Raw genomic sequence first — 13,403 nt, forward strand, 5'->3', positions numbered from 1 at the left:
GACAATGAAAACGATCTTTCTCCTCACTATAAAGACACAGGAATATATTGGAAAAACTGAATTTTTAATTTAAAATTTAAAAAGACCCTCAAACCAGCGAAAGTTTGAATTGCCGTGATAGGAGCGAACAATTCGTGTAGCTTAGGATGGTATCCCTTTGGGGCCAATTAGTATTGTTTCTGCAGACTTACGTGTCTGTTAAATTTTTTCGAGTAATTTGCCCGCTGTCAGTGTTTTGGAAAATTATTACATTATCGAAGCCTTTGAGATGGAAACTTTGGAAATCTAAATTGCACGTCACAAAAACTCAAGACGGACGAAGTTTTGGCTGCGCGAGCTATTTGTAATATCCATTCGTGTTACAACTTTGCACTCGTGTTTCGTGAAAAAATGCACCCGATTTCAGACCATCAGACGCGCGTAATTTTTTCATCTGTATAAATAACCTTCCTAGCCTCACTTTTTAGCCGAAAATTCTTTTGTTTCTACTCTTTGAGTTGAAGTTGGAAACGCCAATTTAAATAATAGCAATTACGCACGTCATTTATGGAGAGGCCTAAACAAGGACGGAAAAATATGCAGTTTAAGAATGAAAAAATTTAATAACAAATAAAACATGTAAAATGCGAGAATTTCCGGAGTTGAAGACAGCAAGATACGGCTGACGTGGTTACAAAAGTCAAGCAGTCAGCGGCTTGTGCGCATAATAATGCATGACACTTTGACGCTGAAAGCCCGTGCAAAAAAATTGGGCCAATCAGACATGATCCATGCACGTGGGTCTTCGTGGCCTTTCGTGAAGAGTAGCGTAGTGTTAACAGTCATTCCAAGATTTAGAAGAAGAGCTCGAGATGTTGAGAGCAAACTTTGACAGAGGAAAATTATCAGTTACTATGCACAATCATTCAACAGATAGGCATAGCGCGTTATATGTGAATGGTAGGAGACGACTCAGACACAGAAGGTTAGTAAGAAGTCACTTTTACAAGCAGTTTTAAGTTTAGCTTTACCACATGTAAATATGTGAAAATATGCGTCCTAATCTTCTTTGTAAACTTCATACCGCGTTGCTCTCAACAATTTCGACGTTCAACGCTCTAGTTGCCCATTCTAAAATTGTTTCTGTGGAGTTGAATACGCTATGTGGTTTTTGTTGTAACTAAAACAAAACGTTTAATTAAGCAATCTAAGTATTTCTGCGTAAATGATGGTGCTTGTAACGACCACAACGCTGATTTTAATTTGAATCCACTTGCTATATTGTGTTTGATAATTCAAAGAATTCTTGCACGGGAACATGTTAAATTTGGTTTATTAAAATTTAAAATTCTTTCTCAACTTGACAAGGGTCGCTTCATTCTGAACAGCTGCGTTTGACGGCGGATTCATCATATTAGATGTTCGCTGCGGCTACAAGTGGAGCTAACTGATTTAACCAACAGCAATCCAATGTAGAGCTTCAGTCCAATCAGTTCAAACTAAACCAGTTCAGTCTAGTCTACTCCAAACCGGTGACATTCCATCCAGTCCACTCCGGTCCTTTTTAGTCCTTCCCAATCTGTCTGGTCCAATCCGGTTCCATATGGTGGGTTTCAACGCAATCCAGCTTCATGCAGTCCAGTCCATTTCAGTCCATTCAAGTAGAGAGCTGACTTCTGTCACCAGGTCCACTTGTATTAGGATGTGAAAGGCAGCGAAGAAGAGGGCTAACGCCCCCTTCTACTCTCCATTTCCGTCGCATACGAGTAGACTGGAGACAAGTCAGTTAGAAGACGCTGATGGAAGGCTAAAAAAAACCCGGTTTGTGAAATTCTTTGAGGTTTGGGAAGGAGGGGTGTAATATAGAGCTCTGGTTGAACCTTATCTCTAAATTCAAGCAGAAGTTGACAAACTTCTCATTCGTCGTAATCTTCCTTCGTCAACTTAGTTAGATTAGTTAGCGGGTCCCTGGGGCTGGTGTGGGTCCTCCCTCCAAATTTCTTTTCTTTGGGTTTTAACTTAGGTATGTTTTTCACATCGCTCTCGCTCGGTCGGTTTTCGGCTTATTTTCGACTATTCTTCGATTTTATTCGTTAATTCTTCGGTATCTTCGCTACTACTTCGGAGCACTTCTTCAGCAAGACGTCAACTTGGTTTCACTCCGGCTTTCATTGTTTTACTCGCGTCTCCCCGCTTTGTTTGCTTCAAGTGCGGCCAATTCTTGTTCAAGGTGTCGCCTGATTACAGTGCAGCTGAGCACTTTAATCGAGTGAGACTGATCAAAAAATTTTCGACCTGAAGGTTCAACCAGATACTAACATAGACTGTAGGAAACTGGAGGAATCAAGCCATTCAACTGTTGGAAGCAGGTTGTTTTTGCCTCTCCTGACATGTTTAGTGGTTTGACTCTAGTTACAGGAAGTCAGCTGATAGTGGAGGCTCACTACTTTGAGCGTAGATCAGTTCTTAGTACTGACAACTTGCTAACGTGGGACTATGGGACAATGCACACACTGTAGTTTAGACCGTTTACAAATTGTAAGCGTAGCCAACCTTCGACTACAAACAACAAGGAGAAGGAACAAGCTTTGGAGAAGGAACAAGCATCGAATTACTGAAAAAGCAAATAATATGCGAATCGAAGATCAAACTTCCAACGTTGTTTCTTTTTTGTAAATTTTCTACATTTGTTAAGTCATTACTGTAACTGTGAGTATCTTTCGACATTCTCGCGCCAAACTGCCGTAAAGGAGTCTTGAAGGCTTGCACATATTTTGCCAAAGCCTTTTGCATATAATGCACAGTGCATTCAATAATGGAGTTCGCCTTTTGTGGGTTTAGGAAGAAGAGCACCTAGAACAGATAGCATATAGTGTAAAATAAATAATTATAGTTATTTCAAAGATCAACGTTATTATGCTTGGAAAAGCATTGATGTTTGAAAAGCTATAAGTATATCTATAAGCGCATAGCCCCTTCCCACCTCCCATGAAAACTGAAATAAAGATTTTTCCCCACCCCATCGTCCTTACTGTCTATTAATCAGGGGGTCTGGACTGAGTATGACACGAAAGCTTATCGACTCGACAAATTCGGAAATTTTCGGTTAGCGGCAATTCATATCACTCGGCATTAATCACGTTTGAATTTGAAGTCAAATTAATTCATCAGTGTTTGTCTCGTCCAGACCCTCTGACCGCGTCCGAGGAGATCTTCACAACGGAAACACTTCCATAAGGCTGATTTTTGCTACGACTTAAGCTAAAGTCTTGGTTGACATACGCGAATGTAGGCGGAGAACGTTTCCACGAACTTAATTTTGAGTTGCATAAGCCATTTTTTATTTGAACGGGTAACGGCGTTTGCGTATGCCAACTTGGAATTGAGCTTGCGCCGTAGTGAAAACCGCCCATTACGCGGCAGTCACGGAGGAGACGCAGTCATCTTTCAGCAATCCATACAAGGTAAGACAGAAGGTGAGTGAGTAGTTAGGGTTCGGCTTACGGTTCGGCTTTCGGCTCGGATTTCACATCGGTGTTGCATTCGAATGCTCGGGAATAGTTCGGCTTTCCAATCGGAAGAAAGCTCCAAATGAGCATCAAGGCTTGGTAGCGACTCTTTAAGTCGTTTGCAAGCCGCTGAAGACAAAGGCATTAAAATACCGTCGGGGAGACCGAGAGTGTTCAAATGTTCGGGGTGTCGACATTTACTGACACAGGAACACTCGGAGTTTCTCTGGACGCCAAATTTTTCACAAATAGGTGCGCGTCCCTCCCTCCTAGGTGATGTGGATTAATTTAGGTCCTGTGGATTAACTTTAATTACCTATTATAGCATAAGGATGTAACACTGGATGACGAAAAAATAAATACTTAAAAAACTCAAGTGTCTCTGTGTGGTCTGAAGTAATATTATAGCACGCTATAACTCTTAGGAATAAGCAGCATAGGTTACTAACAAGTTTTAATTGCAGGTTTACTTTTCGTGTGAACTTAGCGTCGGACGAAAGTGCCACTTTCGGGGTACAATACTTGGTCATAAGAAGGCCCATTTTCGGGGGCATGTTTAGTTGCTCAGAGAAGGTTATTTTGCGCCTAAATGCCAGGTTTTTCGGGAGGCATATGTGAAGATTTGACTTGTCCATTTTCGGGGACTGGCTCGTTGTCGGAACACTCTATGTTCATGCTCAGTATAAGCCCATTTTCGGGGGCTGTGAGCCACTGAACAGGTAAGTGAAAGTTGTTAAGCAACATAATACTAATCACATTTCGTCAAGTCAGGGAACTGCAACTGTGATATATGGAACTTTGACATGATGTGCTACCAGTTAAAGACGTTGTCCAAGGTGATGAGGGGTAAGATGAGAAGAGGTAAAGTAAGTATTTCTAAATACTAAAATTCCTTTTTTGATATTCCAGTTTGAACACCTCGTCAACTTTAGCCGCCTCCTGATTCACACGACAACGGTTGAATGGCGTCAGAAGATAATGATTTTTCAATCCATTTACACCATTCAACTAAGACGAGTTTATTCCTATTCCTCTTCTTTTGATAATTGTTAAGACAGGTGCGAGGCGATAACACGGGAACAAAGTTAGCAACTTACATCCCTTTGTTACATAACATGCGCTTTGAACTAACAGTTGCTTCAATCCCCAGTCGTAACAAACTGTTTTCCAGCTACAGATATCAGCCTTGGATGGTCATCTCACCAAAGTGTAAGTACCCTGAAATACGGCTTGCTTATGAAAAAGAATCTGTTGTACACAATATGCTCGCTCTTGGCATAATTTGTATAGTTCAGATTGTAAAAAGTAACGGATCTGGACTAAAAAAAAAATCGACAATTGATATCAACTGGTTTCTTTTTGTGAATGATTCTTTAAAGTATTTGTCTAGCTTTTTTAACAGTGACCGACTGCGCTAAGTGATCGTGCCTTGCCATGGAATATTTCTGCCATATGAACAATTTGGAGAGATCGGTGTAGTGAACTGCATCCTGCTGGCTAAGTTACATGGACGGTTTTCCGTACCTCTGAAGCTACCCCTTCCGTGGGCCGTTCAGTGGCGTCTTCGCTACCAGTAACAATTTGGAAAAAAGTGGAAAGACAACTAACACAGGTACAGTAATAAAATCTTTCAGTTTTGTTCCCGTCCCGTGCAATAGTTAGACACTCCGTTTCAGTGTTCCATCTTATATGAAAAAGACATTACTTCTTAACCCTTTACACCCTAACATCAGTATGCATATTCTTCATACTTTTGTCTTGCATTTTCTTGAGTGTTGACATAAAGAATTTGTTTGAAAATCAGCCTCTTAAATTGGTGATCGTTTCCTTAATTCTCATGACCTTCACATTAATTCGAGGGTGGCTGTAAGGAGAAATCGGAAGCTAGTTACTGCTAAAAGTTAAATGGTCAAATGTTATTACATTCACTGAATTTGATTTTTACCTAGAGAATATAAACCCCTTTTTGATGTTACACGATCCATCTGATTAGCACTGACACTTAGATGTTATTATTCCGTGTCCTCTTCCATTCTATTCTCAGCTTCGCGAGCGCAAACCGATCCGATCATGATAAGGGGGCAAGTTACACTCTGTTCTGATCACGGCTACAGCACTAATAGAACGAAGTGAACCATGGATGAAGCAGAGTCGTTCTGATCAGCGCAGCGTCATCAGTAAAACAGAGCGGAAGGACCCCCATAGTATTACCAGTAAAACAATACAGACTTGCCTACGCAGGACCCTACGGCAGACTGAATCTTACAGCACCAGCAGGAAAGCTGGAAAGTTGTCTGCATTGGAATCACTAATAGCGTCAAAGAACTAGTTACATAGACTGGACTGATCTATGTAATAAGTACCCACAGGAAGACGTGGCAGGCTGGCAACCACAGCAATACCAGTAAGAAGGGAGAATAGCTCGCCCGGCTGGACACAGCATAAAACCTGGCGGACTGGTACCCTAAGAGAGAGCGATAAAGAAAAGCCTGGCCTCCATACGACTTAATTCTGGCTTGCGAGGCCGCGAAATCAGATTGTTCCTCCGGCGGGAATGAAACACAAGAGACAGTTCAGATACAGCTGTGACTAATCAAGTGACAAAAGGGAGCCATTTTACCAAGGTATGGACCTTTTTTCCGTAGTTTATCGCGCTCTTGCTTTCCACCTGCATTAGCACCGTGTTTTCACCTCAATATTTCGTGACCCGGGCAAGAACCTTAACATGTTGTAAAATTGGAAGTGGTGCCTCTTCGAGTCCTCTTTGATTTGCAGAAAATTAACTTACTTCGATAGACTGATAAGTTTCCCGCAACTTTAAAACTAGGCTCATCCTTTAGTTCACAATCTAATTTCCTACCTAGATCCTACCGTTTACCCGTAATTGAAATGTATCCATTAACCGCTTGGCCGTGGAAGGTCTAGGTACGAGGCTACCTGTTAAATGAAAAAATAGTCACAACCTAAATTATGGTTGTTTTGCTCTTTGGTGCCAATTTTATATTCTCACTTTACACTAGGCAGTTGAATCAGTCAAACAAACAGTTGCTGTGAATTATGGTGAGCCACCATGAAGCAAGATACTTTAGGTTATTTTCCTTTTTCACCACAGGCTTTCTTACTTCGGCAAAGGAAAACAGCCTGCAGTGTAATAAGGTTATAAAACATATGAATTACCCTGAGCAGTCATTTACTAATGGCAGGCTCTACAAAACATAGTTAACTATCGTACGATGCAGTTTTTCTTTTTCCTTTTTTTCAATCAGGGAACTCAGACCTGTCAAAGTTCAAGCGTCGACAAATGAGGAACTAGTCTTCCATTCAACCTCTGTGTGACTGCAAGAAAGTTCAGAAAGAGAAGAGAAAAACTATCAATTTAAGCACAAAGTACATATCGCAAGTTATGGCATTCTGTTTAACGGTGGCTAAGAGGTAAAGCAATCGAGACATAATTTGTCGAAAAATTTTTAGATAGAATGGAACATTGGCGACTTTCAGCAAGCAGTCCTTCAGCGGCGACAGAAAGTTGCTCCAAAGGTCTAAAAATTAAGGACGGAATGTCAGATTAACGCAGTGCCTCAACTTTTATTCTTAGGAAAGACGCTACTTTCTCCTTTGTCTAATTTGAAATAGTTTTATCATAAAACCTAACACACATTTCAAATAAATGATTTGTTAAGTTTACCAAGTTGACCAAGCCGCAATAATACGCAAAAACGCTCTATTGTATCTCAAAGTTCTGGCTGATTACAAAGGATTTACTTTTTAAACAACAGAACCTCTGTAAGTGACCGCTCGAGCCTTTACTGTCCAGTTTTCTAGCATAGTTCGTGGCGAACACGCAGAATGTCGGAGAAACGAAGATTAGGATAGGAGACGCATACATGAAGGGATTGTTAAAAGTTGCCTGGATCACGACTCTAATTATGAATTGCACAATTTTTTATTGAAAACGAGAGTTCAAAATTTGCCGCATCACTTTGTCTATTTTTATCGGAATCTGAATTGGTTCATGCTTTCAAAACTTTTTCTCTATGAGGTCATGACGTCATGTTAAGAGGAGGAAAATGGAGGACGCATCTTGTCAGAATTAAAAAAAGGTCATGAGATCATTGTGCAGTACAGGATTTTTCCAAAAAATATTGTTTTCCTATTTCCTCATGAATAATGAAAAGCTCTTAGGGTGTGTGCTGCGTGTAGCGGGGGGGTGGGAGGGTGGGGTGTCATAGGGAGAAGAGGGAGGGAGGGGGTGCAGGAAATTTCAGTTTTAATATAAGTTGTCATTCTTGGACATGGATCATATAGATTATTTAACCGATCCGGCAAACTGTGAGCTCTTGTTTCCAAATGGCACCCTTAAGTCGATTATGGTCCTAAATTACACGTGCAGGCAACTTTTGATAATATTTTATGATTCCTTTAATCATTTTGTTTGCAAAAACTTGCGTAGTTTTCATCAGTTTCATTTAGGCTCGTTTAACTGTGGTTGCTCACAGATGTTAAACTCTTTGCTGTTTTCCAGCTCTTTAGTTTTATTATATAACACTATTATTAGATGCTCCATCCTCTATATCCAATTACCATTTACGTTTCCTGTTACTGAAGTCATTAAGTAAGTAATTAAGTGATACACAGGTTTGCACGTAGTTCGGTGGATAGCACAACAACGATCTTCCAATTGCCTATGAATGCGACCAAGACGAATTAATACATAGATCAGCGGAAAACAGTGAATTCTTCTTGGCCTACTGTAACAGCGGAGCTTAATCTAATTACTAACATCAACTGCAAAATGACGCCGAAAAACTGCACGAAGAATTCTTTTTTTTCCGGTTTTCTCAGTGACAAGCTACATTTTAAATAAGTTAATTCTAAGTTTTATTAAGATGGAAATAAATTTCATACGTTTGCACCATTGCTGGCTAAGCGTTTCCTAAAGGGAGACAGAACTGTTCTCGGGAATAACATTTTAATAAAGATTTTATTGTTTTGTTGTTGTTGTTGTTGTTTGCTAACAGATCTTACTGAATATTGATTTTCTGAATGAAAAGGGGTTAAAATTTATTCTCAACTCAAAAATTCGCCGACAATCTTAGTGTCTGCTACCATTCTGACAAGGTGACCTTAGTTTGGGGAACACGTTCGAGAATAACTTGTGTGATGTGGTTTATTTAGAATTCTCTACTTAAAATAAATATTATTGTGGCAACTAGTTTTTTTTCCTATTATTTGCGAAATTCTGTTCTTATAAAGATACTCAGGACTTGAGGACTAAGGTGCCTTGGGAAAATTTCGAGATCACATTTCTGGATGTATGGAACCGACTGGTTCTTTCAAATGGAGTTTTTCGAATAAGTCCCCTGAACAAAGGTCACCCTGTCGCGAAGGTAACAGACACGAAGGTTCTACAAATATTTTTGAGTCATGAATAAAAATTATAAAATAATTCAAATAGTACGTGCGCTAAAACCATTTTACATGAGCGTACGTAAACACGGTTTTCGTTCCTCTTTCATTAGTTATTTTATAAAACAAATGTAAAATGGTTTCCGTGTTTACATAGCCTGATGTAAACACTTGGGAGGTTGGGAGAACACTCGATAAGCTGGAAACCACTCCGCTTCGCGTCATGGTTTCCTACGCTTATCTCGTGTTCTTCCAACCTCCCGCGTGTTTACATCAGGCTATGTAAACACGGAAACCATTTTACATTTCTTCATCATTCTACCTTCATTCATTAAATCAATATTCAGTTTAAATATTTACTCTACTTTTCCTGCTACAAATAGCTGTCTTAGTGTATGCAAACGTCAAATTCTAAAATTTTATTTAGCTTTTTTCTCTTTATTAACCCGTTAACCCCGAAGAGTGACCAAAATTTTATTTCCCCTTACAACATCACCCTTGAATCAAACATTAGGGTCACAAGAATAAAGGAAATGATCACCAACTGATGTGCGTATGCTTCATTTAATGAATTTCTTAATACTGCAATGGCCACGTAACCTTTACACTCGTCATCCCCAAATGTAGCTGCGTATGCCCGGGCTGATTTCTGGGCCTGTCCTCTAGAGAGACTGACACCTACCGTAGACAACACAGGAACAGCTTATCCCGGGCGGTATGCGGCGTGTGCTACAGCGAGCGTAGTATGTGGTGGTTAAATTAGTTGAATGAGGAACGAGCGCTTTTCATTCAACTAATTTATTCCTGTTTTCTCGTCACCATATTCCCACCAATGGCGTAGCTCCACTTTCTACATATAAATCCACACACAACCCACAATTTCTCTAGTCGCTCTGACGAAGGGCTAACGCTCGAAACGTCAGCTTTTTTACCCTTTACGGTGACTAATTTACGTTTTCAACCCAGTTGTTAACACTAAATTACCTGGGTAAATGATCGCCATGCTGAACTATCCTCCCTCCTTTTTTCTTGGCGATATTTACCAAAGGAAAATAATTAAGACCTACATATTTGATTAAGGGAATTTTCCATTGTCAACTCGACCAGGGTTATGCAAGTCGTATTGAAAACTGCCCTGCCGGAGAGATGATAAACACAGACGAAAAGTTCTGAATTGGTCAAGCAGAGATCAGACTGACAGAACAAAATTGTAGGACCATTATGATATTAGAAAATAAGAGACTTTTAATACACCGCTGTGGTGGATATTATTTATTTTGAAAGATCTGCGCTTTATTGTGGTTTGTTTCAAGTGAACAAGAATCCCCTGCCTTACGAACCTTTTTTTTTTTTGCTCCGTTTTGCCTTTTATAACGAAGTGTTATAACGCCCTGCCAAACACTCAAGTTTTTTAAATCTCAATTCTAATAATACGATATTAGATTTCTCTTATCAAAAGGTAATTTTGAATTACTTCAAGTAAATAGCAAGTTTTCCATCTGAACACGTGGTGTGCAGGGATGTTTTTGGTTAGGGTGAAAGTGTCTTCTTTAAATATCAAAAGAGAGCATTTCTTGCTTGTCCTTACAGAAAGGAAAATTAGAAAAGGGGAGGAAACCGAGAGAAAAAATTATTGGCGCTCTTTAGGATGGGTAAATGATCTCCATTCTGAACTCTACTTCCGTCTTCTTTCTTGGCGACAACAATCGGGAACACATTCGAGAATACCTTGCGTGATGTGGTTTATTTAACATTCTCTACTTAGAATAAATATTACTATGGCAACTAGTTCTTTGTTTGTATTCTTGGCGTAATTCTTCTCTTACAAAGACACTCGGGACTTAAGGACTAAGGAACCTTGGGAAAACTTCAAGATTGCATTTCTGGATGCATTAAACCTGTGTAGAGATAGATACTTCTGGAACCGACTGGTTCTTTAAAATAAGTTATTTTCGAATACGTCCCCCTGAACAGAGATCCCCTTGTCACGAAGGTAGCAGACACAAAGGTTATAGGAATAGTTTTTGTACCTTTATTCAGAAAAATCAATAATCAGTTTAAATCTTTATTCTACTTTTTCCCTCTATAAATGGCTGTCTAAGTGTATGCAAACGTCAAATTCTAAAATTTCATTTAGCTTTTTTCTCTTTATTAACCCATTAACCCCGAAGAGTGACCAACATTCTATTTCTCCCTACAATATCACCTTTGAATCAAACATTAAGGTCACAAGAATAAAGGAAATGATCACCAACTGATGTGAGTGTTCTTCACTTGATGAATTTCTTAATACTGCAATGGCCCACGTAACCCTTACACTCGTCATCCCCAAATGTAGCTGCGTAAACCCGGGCTGAGTTCTGGGCCTGTCCTCTAGAAAGACCGACACCGTAGACAACAGAGGGACAGCTTATCCCGGGCGGTGTGCGGCGTGTGTTACAGCGAGCGTAGTAGCTGTTTTTCGCAAGCTTTACTCCGAGTTTGGCTGCGATTCTAAGAAACCAGGCGACTGGTACAGCTTCAGTATCGTCAGGTACAGTTGTAAAAAGAACCAGAACGAGAAGAGTAACAACTGAATGGAGTTTCATGGCTTCTCTGTAACCCTGCTGGGGTTGAAAACATGAATATAACTTAAAAAGAAGAACTAACCAAGATTTTTAAAGTTTTTCTTCCTTATCCTTTATCAGTGGTGTTCCTTACCTCCCAGGTCTTTTATATCAATTCTTAAATAGTACGGTAATAGGTTTCTCTTATTCAAGGGCATTTTTTTTTTATTCTAAGCAAAAAAAAACAAGTTTTCCATCTGAATACGCGACGTGCACGGATGTTTTTGGTAAGGGTGAAAGTGTCATCTTTAAATATCAAAAGAGACCATTTCTTACTTGTCCTTACAAAAAAAAATTAAGGAAACTTAGACAAGGGTAAAAAAATTGTTGGCTTCTTTAGGGTGGGTAAATGATCGCCATGCTGAACTATCCTCCCTTCTTTTTTCTTAGCGCATTTAAATCTTTTTCGTTGAGTATATTTACCATTAGAAGACACTGACAAAATTTAGTTCGACATTTATGATATCTTTTGTTAAAGGCACTTACCTTGAAAGTAGTAAATATTCTCAATTCGTTAATGACTCTTTGGATCCGCTGGCCGCGTGATTTGCTTGAGGCTACGCAGATGTTGTCTCCTCTTAAAACTATCCCCTTCTCCAGGTCAAAGCTAAGTGGTCCAGTCGCTAGCACCGAGGAACATTTTATATGGTGTGAACAAGACGATGTTTACCAAAGAAAAATAATTAAGATCTACATATTTGATTAAGGGAATTTTCCATTGTCAACTCGACCAGGGTTATGCAAGTCGTATTGAAAACTACCCTGCCGGAGAGATGATAAACACAGACGAAAACTTCTGAGTTGGTCAAGCAGAGATCAGACTGACAGAACAAAAGCGAAGGACCATTATGATATTAGAAAATAAAAGAGACTTTTAATACACCGATGTGGAAGGAAGATCGTTACATACACAGTTGGTGGATATTATTCATTTTGAAAGATCTGCGCTTTACTGTGGTTTGTTTCAAGTGAACAAAAATCCCCTACCTTACGAATCCTTTTTTTTGCTCCGTTTTGCCTTTTATAACGAAGTGTTATAACGCCCTACCAAACACACAGGCTTTTTAAAATCTCAATTCTAATAAAACGATATTAGGTTTCTCTTATCCAAAGGTAATTTTGTATTACTTCCAGTAAATAGCAAGTTTTCCATCCGAATACGTGGCGTGCACGGATGTTTTTGGTAAGGGTGAAAGTGCCATCTTTAAATATCAAAAGGGACCATTTTTTTCTTGTCCTTACAGAGAAAAGAAAATTCGAAAAGGGAAAAAAAGGAGGAAACCTACGGAAAAAAATTATTGGCTTCTTTAGGGTGGGTAAATGATCTCCATTCTGAACTCTACTTCCGTCTTCTTTCTTGGCGACAACAATCGGGAACACATTCGATTATAACTTGTGTGATGTGGTTTATTTAACATTCTCTACTTAAAATACATATTACTGTGGCAACTAGATCTTTGTTTGTATTCTTGGCGTAATTCTGCTTTTACAAAGACACTCGGGACTTAAGGACTAAGGAACCTTGGGAAAACTTCAAGATTGCATTTCTGGATGTATTAAACCTGCGTGGAGATAGATACTTCTGGAACCGACTGGTTCTTTAAAATAAGTTATTTTCGAATACGTCCCCCTGAACAGAGGTCACCCTGTCACGAAGGTAGCAGACACAAAGGTTATAGAAAAACTTTTGAGTCAGGAATAAAGTTTTCGTACGTTTATTCAGAAAAATCAATCAAATCAAATCTTACTTGTCCTTACAGAAAAAGGAAAATTAGAAAAGCGGAGGAAGGGGGGGGGGGAACCTAGAGAAAAAATGATTGGCTCCTTTAGGGTGGGTAAATGATCTCCATTCTAAAATCTCCTTCCGTCTTCTCTCTTGGTGTATTAAACCTTTTTCGTTGAG

General features: G+C 39.4%; 1 long non-coding RNA gene across 1 annotated transcript; it reads right to left on the bottom strand.

Annotated features, from left to right (window-relative positions):
- Window positions 1–10,912: 10,912 nt before the first annotated feature.
- LOC131796404 (uncharacterized) lies at window positions 10,913–12,111 on the bottom strand. The gene is made up of 2 exons (XR_009341133.2): window positions 11,987–12,111; window positions 10,913–11,500 (listed from the first exon to the last, which is right to left on the bottom strand). It is a non-coding gene; the product is annotated as an uncharacterized lncRNA (long non-coding RNA).
- Between the last annotated feature and the right edge of the window lie 1,292 nt (window positions 12,112–13,403).

This window comes from Pocillopora verrucosa, chromosome 4 (genome assembly GCF_036669915.1).
Source record: "Pocillopora verrucosa isolate sample1 chromosome 4, ASM3666991v2, whole genome shotgun sequence".
Classification (NCBI taxonomy): Eukaryota; Metazoa; Cnidaria; class Anthozoa; order Scleractinia; family Pocilloporidae; genus Pocillopora; species Pocillopora verrucosa.